A 10806-nucleotide genomic window follows, 5' to 3' on the forward strand; every position below is an offset into this window, starting at 1 on the left:
ACATCGGCTATGGAGAACGTGATCACAGAGTCGTCCGGGACAGCTGGTGCTCTCATGCATGGTTCAGTGTTGCTTGCCTCGAAGTGAGCATAGAAGGCATTTAGCTCGTCTGGTACGCTCGTGTCACTGGGCAGCTTGCAGCTAGGTTTCCCTTTGCAATCCGTGATAGTTTGCAAACCCTGCCACATCCCGACGAGCTTCAGAGCAGGTGTATTATGATTCAATCTTGGCCCTGTATTGATGCTTTGCCTGTTTGATGGTTCGTCGGAGGGCGTAGCGGGATTTCTTATAAGCGTCTGGATTAGTGTCCCGCTACTTGAAAGCGGCAGCTCTAACCTATAGCTCAGTGCGGATGTTTCCTGTAATCCATGGCTTCTGGTTGGGATATGTACGTACGGTCACTGTGGGGACGATGTCGGGGATGTAGTTATTAATGAAACTGGTGACTGATGTGGTAAACTCCTCTATGCCATCAGATGAATCCCATAACATGTACAGTATCTGATTTCCTTATTACTCACAGATACAGTGCATTCGGAAAGTATTCAGACCCCTTCACTTTTTCCACATTTTGTTAAGTTCAGCCTTATTTTAAAATGGATTAAATAAAACATTTCTCAATCTACACACAATACCCCATAATGACAAAGCGAAAACAGGTTTTTAGAAATGTTTGCAAATTTATAAAAAAGAAAAAACAGAAATACCTTATTTACATAAGTATACATACCCTTTGCTATGAGACTTGAAATTGAGCTCAGGTGCATCCTGTTTCCACTAATCATCCTTGAGATGTTTCTACAACTTGATTGGAGTCCACTTGTGGAAAATTCAATTGACTGGACATGATTTGGAAAGGCACACACCTGTCTATATAAAGGTCCGTACAGCATGTCAGAGCAAAAACCAAGCCATGAGGCCGAAGGAATTGTCCGTAGAGCTCCGAGACAGAATTGTGCCGAGGCATAAATCTGGGGAAGGGTACCAAAAAAAATTCTGCCGCATTGAAGGTCCCCAAGATCACAGTGGCCTCCATCATTCTTAAATGGAAGAACTTTGGACCCACCAAGACTCTTCCTAGAGCTGGCCGCCCAGCCAAACTGAGCAATAGGGAAAGAAGGGCCTTGGTCAGGTAGGTGACCAAGAACCCGATGGTCACTCTGACAGAGCTCCAGAGTTCCTCTGTGGAGATGGGAGTACCTTCAACAAGGACAACCATCTCTGCAGCACTCCACCAATCAGGCCTTTATGGTAGAGTGGCCAGACAGAAGCCACTCCTCAGTAAAAGGCACATAACAGCCCACTTGGAGATTGCCAAAAGCCACCTAAAGGATTCTCAGACCATGAGAAACAAGAATCTCTGGTCTGATGAAACCAAGATTGAACTCTTTGGCCTGAATACTAAACATCACGTCTGGAGGAAACCAGGCACCACTCATCACCTGGCCAATACCATCCCTACGGGGAAGCATGGTGGTGGCAGCATCATGCTGTAGGGACGTTTTTCAGCGGCAGGGACTGGGAGACTAGTCAGGATCGATGGAAAGATGAACGGCGCAAAGTACAGAGAGACGGCGCAGCTCCAGAGCGCTCAGGACCTCAGACTGGGGCAAAGGTTCACCTTCCAACAGGACAACGACCCGAAGCACACAGCCAAGACAACGCAGGAGTGGCTTCGGGACAAGTCTCTGAATGTCCGTGAGTGGCCCAGCCAGAGCCCAGACTTGAACCCGATCGAACATCTCTGGAGAGATCTGAAATTAGCTGTGCAGCGACACTCCCCATCCAACCTGACAGAGCTTGAGGATCTGCAGAGAAGAATGGGAGAAAATCCCCATATACAGGTATGCCAAGCTTGTAGCGTCATACCCAAGAAGACTCGAGGCTGTAATAGCTGCCAAAGGTGCTTCAACAAAGTACTGAGTAAAGGGTTTGAATACTTAAGTAAATGTGGTCTTTTTATTATTTTTGATAAATTTGTAAAAATGTCTAAAAACCTGTTTTTGCTTTGTCATTTTGGGGTATTGTGTGTAGATTGATGAGAGAAAAAAATAATTGTATCCATTTTCGAATAAGGCTGTAACGTAACAAGATGTGGAAAAAGTGAAGAGGACTGAATACTTTCCGAATACACTGTATGGGCATTTCACTGTTAGGTTTTAATCACATGCAGGCTAAGTAACTGGCACAGTAGAGTGCACTCAGTCACACAATGAATGAATGGCTTGCTTAGCTAACATTACAAAAAAGCTGGCTAAGTCTCAATGATGCAGCCTACTTAGTTTCACTTCTTAAAAACAGCTCCTAAAAATAAAAAATAATAAAATAAAATAAGTGTCAAGCATCTAATAGCATCTAGGCAATGTTAAGCAAGGACCCTAATAATAAAATGATGTATAGCCTGCAGATGTAACATTATATATCAGAGTCTAGACCTAACATTTGTGGTGTCTGATTTAGTTTGTTTCCTTTCATAAGTGTTACCCAGGCATCTATTGGTGTCTCAGTAAACCAAGCCAGGCTCTACTATACCACTCTCCCCCATGCGTCCCAAATGGCACCCTATGCCCTATACAGTGCACTACTTTGACCAGAGCCCTGTGGGCCCTGGTCAAAAGTAGTGCACTATGTAGTGAACAGGGTGCAATTTGAGAGGTAGCCTCCTACTGGGAGCCAAGAGTAGGATGTGAGGGCGTGAGATAGGCTCCTTCAGCACATCCCCAATGTGTCATGCCAGGCAGAACTAACTGGCAGGAGAAAGGATGACTATCTGGGATTAAAACTGAAAAGGAAGGAAGAAGAGAGAGACAGCCTGTTCCAGGGTTTAATGCTTCAGATCCTTAGCGAACAAATACATATGTTGTAGTAGGGTACAGCGCGGCTGGATGTGGCTCAGACTCGCTCTGGCTGACATCACCGCTGTGCTGTAGGCCCTTAACTGAAAATAATTCCAGGAGTAGGCCAAGGCCTATGTAATTAAATACTTGAAAGGGTTGCTAGTGCACAGGTGGTAGGCTACCCCTACTGACATTCCTCTCAGCAGCTAGGCCTATGCACAGTCTGAGTCTCCCCTACATAAATCCTGGGTGGGTGCAGTCAGTGATCATTTCCTCCTTTGTTAAGCCAAAGAACAGAGAGGGGTGAATGAATGGGGCCCTGACTCAGAATCCACATCCCAAATTGCACTCTATTCCTTATATAGTGCACTACCTTTGACCAGGGCCTACAGGGCTAATGAAAGACACAGCAAGGCAAGATTCTGAAGTGTGAATAAAGGGCTCCTCAGCAAAACAACATTGCTGGTGAGATCAGGGAACTGAAACTCACCAAGTGACTGAGAAAGGCATTTCCTTATCTGTGCTAGGATAAGCCTACAGCAGCCAAGAGCAATGTACCCAGTGCCACGCTGCTAAATAGACAAACCTACGGAAATATAGCACTATTAACATAACTATGCTATGCCTTGAAAAGCTATCAATTAAGCCTATTTTCCTAACTAATTACATGCAGGGCTCTACAGTGCGACGATTTTACTTGCATATGCGCCTAAATATTTTACTGTGCGACCTGGAATTTAAATTTAGGCGCACCAGTGTACTTAGAAAAAAAAAATTTTGTCCAGATGATAATTGTTGCAATGATTACTTCACTGTACTGCAGCCCCTGAGTGCCATGGAGAATACACATAGTGCAGATTCATGACCATCATGCTTGCGCTATTTTTCATTGTGCTGCTAAATTTCTGCGTGCTCCTACTTTTTTTCAGTAAATAAGGAAAATCAACATTTTACATTTTAATCCATTGCTGTCGCTTCTGGATGAGAAAAGAAAAGATGAGAGAATCGCAATTGCATCAAGAACAGAATATTATTTATTTTGCACCTGCACACACAAACATACTCTCTCCACTCCACACGATAATAATTAAAATCGCAGTGTGGCACAGTAGGGAGATTAGAAAACAGAATTTTCAATGTGGGCCACCTACAGAGAACAAGAACATACATTCCATTTGCTGTTGTCTGAGAGGGTTCTATGGGAAAGGGGGGCTTCCAGAAAGGGCACACTCTCTCCCATGCGTGAGAATAAAGGCCTTTCAGTTCAAACACAGAGGGCATCTCAGATTGGTGCAGTGTACATTCAGCATTTTCAGATGGCCTCCCTGAGGGTCTTTCCTCAACGTACAATGCAATAACCGTTATACGGTAAGCTGGTATTCAATGGAAAACCTAGGCTAGACAATTTACATGTGGCCTACAACAGTATTCCCATGTTGATGTCTAAAGACTGACAACTGATTTTATAACAACACATATCCACACACTGATGTTTTTGAGAAAATTAACACTACAAAGTATCTGAATTGGCTGTGAATGTGATTTGTGAAGCCTCTTATTTTTTCAGTTGCTCTGCTAAATCACACCTTTAGATTCACGTGGATCGTGCCATACCTGTTGTCTCCTCTTTATGATTTATGGTTAGACAAGAATGAAGAGGGGAGCTCTCTGTCATAGAACAAAGACCAAAGTGTCATGGTGGTGAGTACAGACAAGCCAGTCCTCCACAAGCTCAGTCTCAGTTCATATTTTCCCGAAATTCTAACAAGTTTCAATACCGGGAATAATTCATATTTCTCCAGAGAGTCTTGGGAAATACCGCAAAAATCAGAAGTGACCAAGATATGGTCACTATGCCAGGGTTCTCTCCAAATAAGAGGGGCGCTGCGCCACCTTCTCGGCTTGGCATCTATGTAAAGATTTCACAGCAAGTGAAACTGATATTTAGTAATGATAGAGTAACTTTGATCAACCAATGACATTGTTGTGAATTGCGAAACAGGCTGTTCATAAATTCAGAGCGTTATGTTCCTCAATTAATTCAGCATATTTTAGCAGTAGGCCTAGGGTATCCCGAGACAAGTGCGCTCAGGACGCACCCCGAGTAGGCTATAGCGTTGTCGAAATCATACAAACCACAGTCAAACAGAAGTAAAATGACCAAAGTTGCTAAGCTTGCTAGATGCCCTCCAACGAATGACAGAATATCTCCTATTTGGCAAAATCGAGTTGATCATTATACAGATAACATATCTCATGAATAACACGGAGATGAAGAGAGGAAATTGTTTAAATATCATCCTGTTTGTTGATCACAGATTCTCTACTGAAGCTCTCATATGGGCAGCAATACAGGACAGCGCAGAGAAGCGGAGGAAATGTTTTAACATGCTTAAGGCGAGACTTGCTTTGATAATGCAACCTATGGATTACAGAATAAAGTTAGGAATTCTCATGCGATACAGGAGTCAGGATTTGGGGTTTCAAAAGGGATTAGGACGATAGAAAAATAGCCTAGGCTCTATATAATGCTACAACGTGAGTCAATAGATGCACAATACACTTGATTTGGGCTAAATTATTGCATGCTAAATGTTTCTGATCAGTGATAGATGAGCAAACAAATAAATGAACTACCACTTCCACTTGTCCAAGAGATCAATTAACCAAATATACAGACAGAGATTCAGTAAAACAAAATGACATTGATTGATTATCAGACAAGTCACAGGCTTTTGGTCAGGAGTAGGACAGGCTACTATGCGAGTGAAGAGCAAAATCAACTTGTATAACATGCTAGCAAAATGTTCTGATCAGCTAATATATGAGCAAACTAGAATAAAGATTATCATTAGCACTCAACTCAATTTAGTTAACATTTCCCCCAGCCTAATTGTTACCAAATATCCAAACGGAGATTCAGTGAAAACAAAAATCAGACATTAATTGATCTAGACGAGTCCCCCACGCTTGTCTCAAATCAGTGCGATGGTGCAGTCCCAATCAAAACGGTGAATGATAATCTAGGTGACCACATACGACTATTGCTTTAAATTAGTATAACGGTTGGATATGACTTCGGGAGTTTCAGTATAAGCCAGAATTTGACACATGCCTTCACTTGCATTAGCCGACATTATTCCAATATGTTCATCATTCAGTTGATCATAACTAAGGTGAGTTTTCCTCTCTCTGTGCTTTTTCTAGGCCAAATGACTGTTTCCTCGTCTCCTCACTCCGCTGCTGCCCACCTCCGCCGCGTTGTTCTCAACACCAGTTTAAATTAATATAGCCTACTGTTTTCTAGAAATATTTTATTTAATTTTTTGGGTTCGGGCTCATTTAATTTCTGTGATCTCGGACCAGGCCTGGGCTCGGGCTTCAGGTCACCGGGCTTCGGTCAGACTGGGATTGAATTTTCTGTTCTGATTAGAACTCTAAACTTTCATTCGGGTCTTGTGTGCAGTCCGGTATTGTCAATTATGCGGGTGCTTTGTGTGAATACTCTGGTCTAAAGGCTTCCATGCGACAACCTGTTTGGATGTGCTGTTGAATTTTTTGCCAATCTGCTGCTGCGTATGTTGTGTATTTTGTGGAATTACATTAGTGCTACATTGGTGGAAAATGTTGTAGGCTAATTTCCTGGGTCTTGTCATTTTATTTTTTCAGGAAATGTGAAGAGTGGTCCCTCTCCCGGGATACCGGTGTTAATCCCTTCTCCCCACTACTCCTCCTAGCCAACAAACGAGCCAAGAAAACACCAAGAGGTTACGTGGTAGGAATGTCTGGCCACGACTGTGAGACAGCAGAACAGACCAGCATGTGATTCTATTAAAAAGCGCTTAACCATAATGTCTAAAACAGGTGTGCCTGTGAGGAGTCCAGTGCTAAGGCAGTAGTTTCCTAGTGTTATCAACTAGGCTAGGTCTAAGCTACGAAGTGGTATAATAGGGAGGGAGCCATTTTTTGTCTGAAAAAGGAGGAAGAAACGTGTGTGTAGCTGCTACAGCATTACTAGCTAACACTGAGCATAGCAACAGATGATTGCATGCATGGATCAGCAGTTAAGTGGATCATGATGAAAGGGGATCTTCAGCACCCATGCGTCCCAAATTGCACCCTATTCCCTATTTAGTCCACTACTTTTGACCATAGGGCTCTGGTCAAACGTTGTGCACCATATAGGGAATAGGGTGCCATTTGAGACTTACCCAGAGAGCTAGGGTTGAGGGGGGTTCCTGCATAGTGAGAGTGCAGCTATGTTTACTTCCAAGGCTCAGATGGAAACAGTGGGGTTTATAGAAACATTTCAGCAAGGATTTCATCCAGCACCTATGATGAACATTCCTTGGTGTGCTTACTTTCCATGAAAAGTAAACACAAGCTAAGAAAAGGAGAATGGAAAATAAATGTCCTCGGCTAGCCCTACCAACACTGACTTATTTCTTTCTCACTGTACACAAAGAACTGGATAGCTGTACAGTAGAGGTAACCGTTACAGTTCTCTCTCTCAGCCAATGACTTGAATGACAGGAGTTTGTCAGCCAGGCACCCCTCATCTGAAGAATTTAAAGACCTCACCTGGAAATTGTGACTATGGTGGACTAGAAACAGATTATCTTCAACTAGATCTTCCGTCTTGAAAGTGTAAAACGATTAGCAAATAAAACATTTCATTTCCACCATTGTGTGACTAACGTTACTATGACAGTAAAATGTAGCTAATGTACAGCAACTGAAATGTGTTTAACGGGGGTTGTCTCTGCAGTCAGTATAAATGAGGTGTGAGTTTTTGTTAGCTGTCCACGTTATAACTAACTTTCTGTTAACGTAAATTGGCTGGCTAAAGGATTCAGGAAACAGTTTGCATAAAGTTCAACTAGCTATGAATTACGAATTAATAGCTAACAGTTGTGCGTATCTTGGATGTTATGGAAGTTGCTAACGTTAGTTAGCTAGTTACAATACCTAAACAACTAACTATTTAGCGACATAAAATGACGAACTGAAATACAGTGCCCTGTCAATCACCACACCAAACACATGATTAGCTCCAGACTATTTCCAAACACGTTAACGTTAGCTAGATAGCTACTGTAGTTAGTTATCCAAAGCAACAACTCCTTCCTCGCAAAAAAGAAAAAAGTCTAAACCGCGCTTACCGTGCCTAGTCGCGTTTTCAGTCCAGATAGATAAATATTAACTTTCCATTGACCAATGTACAACTGCACAGTCTTGCGCAATTGAATTTAAACGAGTTCAATAGCCTGGTTTCTGATTTATTTTTCAGGTCGAGTTTGCTAGCTGATTCCACCAGGCAACAGCTCCACGTCCAACCACCCATTGAGCCGAATACGTGTACACAAATCTACAGCCAGCTCGTGCCAACAAAAGGGCAGCTCCAATGTTTACATCCACCGTACAGAGCATGCGTCACGTCAGTCGACCTCAAAAACCCAACTACCGAAAAATAGTACACTACTACTGCCATCTACTGTTTATTTTATTACCGTACACTTAGCTACAGTAGTTTCAATCACAAACCTTTTAAGTTCCTTCGTCAACTCTTTGACCTCTTTATTAACTCCATTAGCTATAGCTAGGTTTTAGACTTTTGAAAAATGTATCAAGTTCATGTCTACTATTTCATATCAGCACACAACATAAGACACTATCAGAGAATATAGACCCACTTGATAATTCCGTATTATACTTTATCTCATAAAAAATAATCTAAACAATATCATATAATACAATATAAACAAGCGTTCACATAATAACACCTTGTGATGTTTATTTTTGCTCTGTAAAAGCGTATGTTCCTATTAGCTGTAGTCTTACTAAAGTCAAGAGTAACTGCAAAGTACTGGAAGCCAATCACTACAGCACAAGCTCACCTGTGGCTCATTGTTGTCTCTGACAGTAGTATCAATTCCACAGGAAGTTTTGGAACGTTGCTGTCCAGTGGATCACAGCAAACATGCCACACTCAGAGAGGGTGACAGAGTAATCTCGGTTAACCTAGAAGTAAAATCTATGCAGAATCTGCCCAGTGGAGATTAGTGACAGAGCGACTATTCAATGTCAGTCAGAAAATGTCCAAATAAAGGTTCACTATCAGCTGTCCAGCTCAGACTAAAAGAAGCAGGTATGCCTTTTCTAAGACAGGTGATAATGATGTGAATGGCAGAGCCGACTATCTCGATCCACAAAGAACAAAAGGTCATCAAACAAACTTTTCTGGTTTTACATGGAAATGCCAGTGTTTACGTAGATATCATATTTCTTATGTTAGCCACACCCTCCTCTGTCCTGAAAAAAAAAAACACTGACGTAAGACTCTTGCCTACTGTCTATTATGGGCTGAAAATGCAAACATAATGAAGAAAACCCTCCCTTTGATGTCCCATGTGTATTCTGTACAACATCCTTTGGGTGTGTCTGTTGTTTTTATTATTAACATGTTCCTATAGCAACATGTAGAGATACCTTGCAATAAGGAAACCAAATAAAATTTTGGTTTTTATTCAGTAGATGTACATATATGCATGCACACACATCATGGCACAGTCACAGAGTGATGCAATTTGTGTTGTAGGACACTTGGCAAATCAAATCAAATCAAATCAAATTTTATTGGTCACATGCGCCGAATACAACAGGTGCAGACATTGCAGTGAAATGCTTACTTACAGCCCTTAACCAACAGTGCATTTATTTTAAACAAAAAAAAAGTAAGAATAAAACAACAACAACAAAAAAGTGTTGAGAAAAAAAGAGCAGAAGTAAAATAAAGTGACAGTAGGGAGGCTATATATACAGTAAAATAAAGTGACATTAGGGAGGCTATATATACAGGGGGGTACCGTTGCAGAGTCAATGTGCGGGGGCACCGGCTAGTTGAGGTAGTTGAGGTAATATGTACATGTGGGTAGAGTTAAAGTGACTATGCATAAATACTTAACAGAGTAGCAGCAGCGTAAAAAGGATGGGGTGGGGGGGCAGTGCAAATAGTCCGGGTAGCCATGATTAGCTGTTCAGGAGTCTTATGGCTTGGGGGTAGAAGCTGTTGAGAAGTCTTTTGGACCTAGACTTGGCACTCCGGTACCGCTTGCCGTGCGGTAGCAGAGAGAACAGTCTATGACTAGGGTGGCTGGAGTCTTTGACAATTTTGAGGGCCTTCCTCTGACACCGCCTGGTATAGAGGTCCTGGATGGCAGGGAGCTTTGCCCCAGTGATGTACTGGGCCGTACGCACTACCCTCTGTAGTGCCTTGCGGTCAGAGGCCAAGCAGTTGCCATACCAGGCGGTGATGCAACCAGTCAGGATGCTCTCGATGGTGCAGCTGTAGAATTTTTTGAGGATCTGAGGACCCATGCCAAATCTTTTTAGTCTCCTGAGGGGGAATAGGCTTTGTCGTGCCCTCTTCACGACTGTCTTGGTGTGTTTGGACCATGATAGTTCGTTGGTGATGTGGACACCAAGGAACTTGAAGCTCTCAACCTGTTCCACTACAGCCCCGTCGATGAGAATGGGGGCGTGCTCAGTCCTCTTTTTTTTCCTGTAGTCCACAATCATCTCCTTTGTCTTGGTCACGTTGAGGGAGAGGTTGTTGTCCTGGCACCACACGGCCAGATCTCTGACCTCCTCCCTATAGGCTGTCTCATCGTTGTCGGTGATCAGGCCTACCACTGTTGTGTCGTCGGCAAACTTAATGATGGTGTTGGAGTCGTGCCTGGCCATGCAGTCATGGGTGAACAGAGAGTACAGGAGGGGACTGAGCACGCACCCCTGAGGGGCCCCCGTGTTGAGGATCAGTGTGGCAGATGTGTTGTTACCTACCCTTACCACCTGGGGGCGGCCCGTCAGGAAGTCCAGGATCCAGTTGCAGAGGGAGGTGTTTAGTCCCAGGATCCTTAGCTTAGTGATGAGCTTAGAGGGCACTATGGTGTTGAATGCTGAGCTGTAG

At 42.9% G+C, this 10806-nt stretch overlaps 1 protein-coding gene across 1 annotated transcript in view; it reads right to left on the minus strand.

The window, feature by feature from the left end:
- evi5b (ecotropic viral integration site 5b) overlaps positions 1 to 8199 on the minus strand; it is a 61855-nt gene extending 53656 nt beyond the window's left edge. The window contains exon 1 of the mRNA XM_084163247.1: positions 8000 to 8199. The gene's annotated coding sequence lies outside the window, so the exon portion shown is untranslated. The remainder of the gene's footprint in view (positions 1 to 7999) is intronic.
- Positions 8200 to 10806: the final 2607 nt, after the last annotated feature.

This window comes from Coregonus lavaretus (assembly GCF_964263955.1).
Source record: "Coregonus lavaretus genome assembly, chromosome: 6".
NCBI lineage: Eukaryota > Metazoa > Chordata > Actinopteri > Salmoniformes > Salmonidae > Coregonus > Coregonus lavaretus.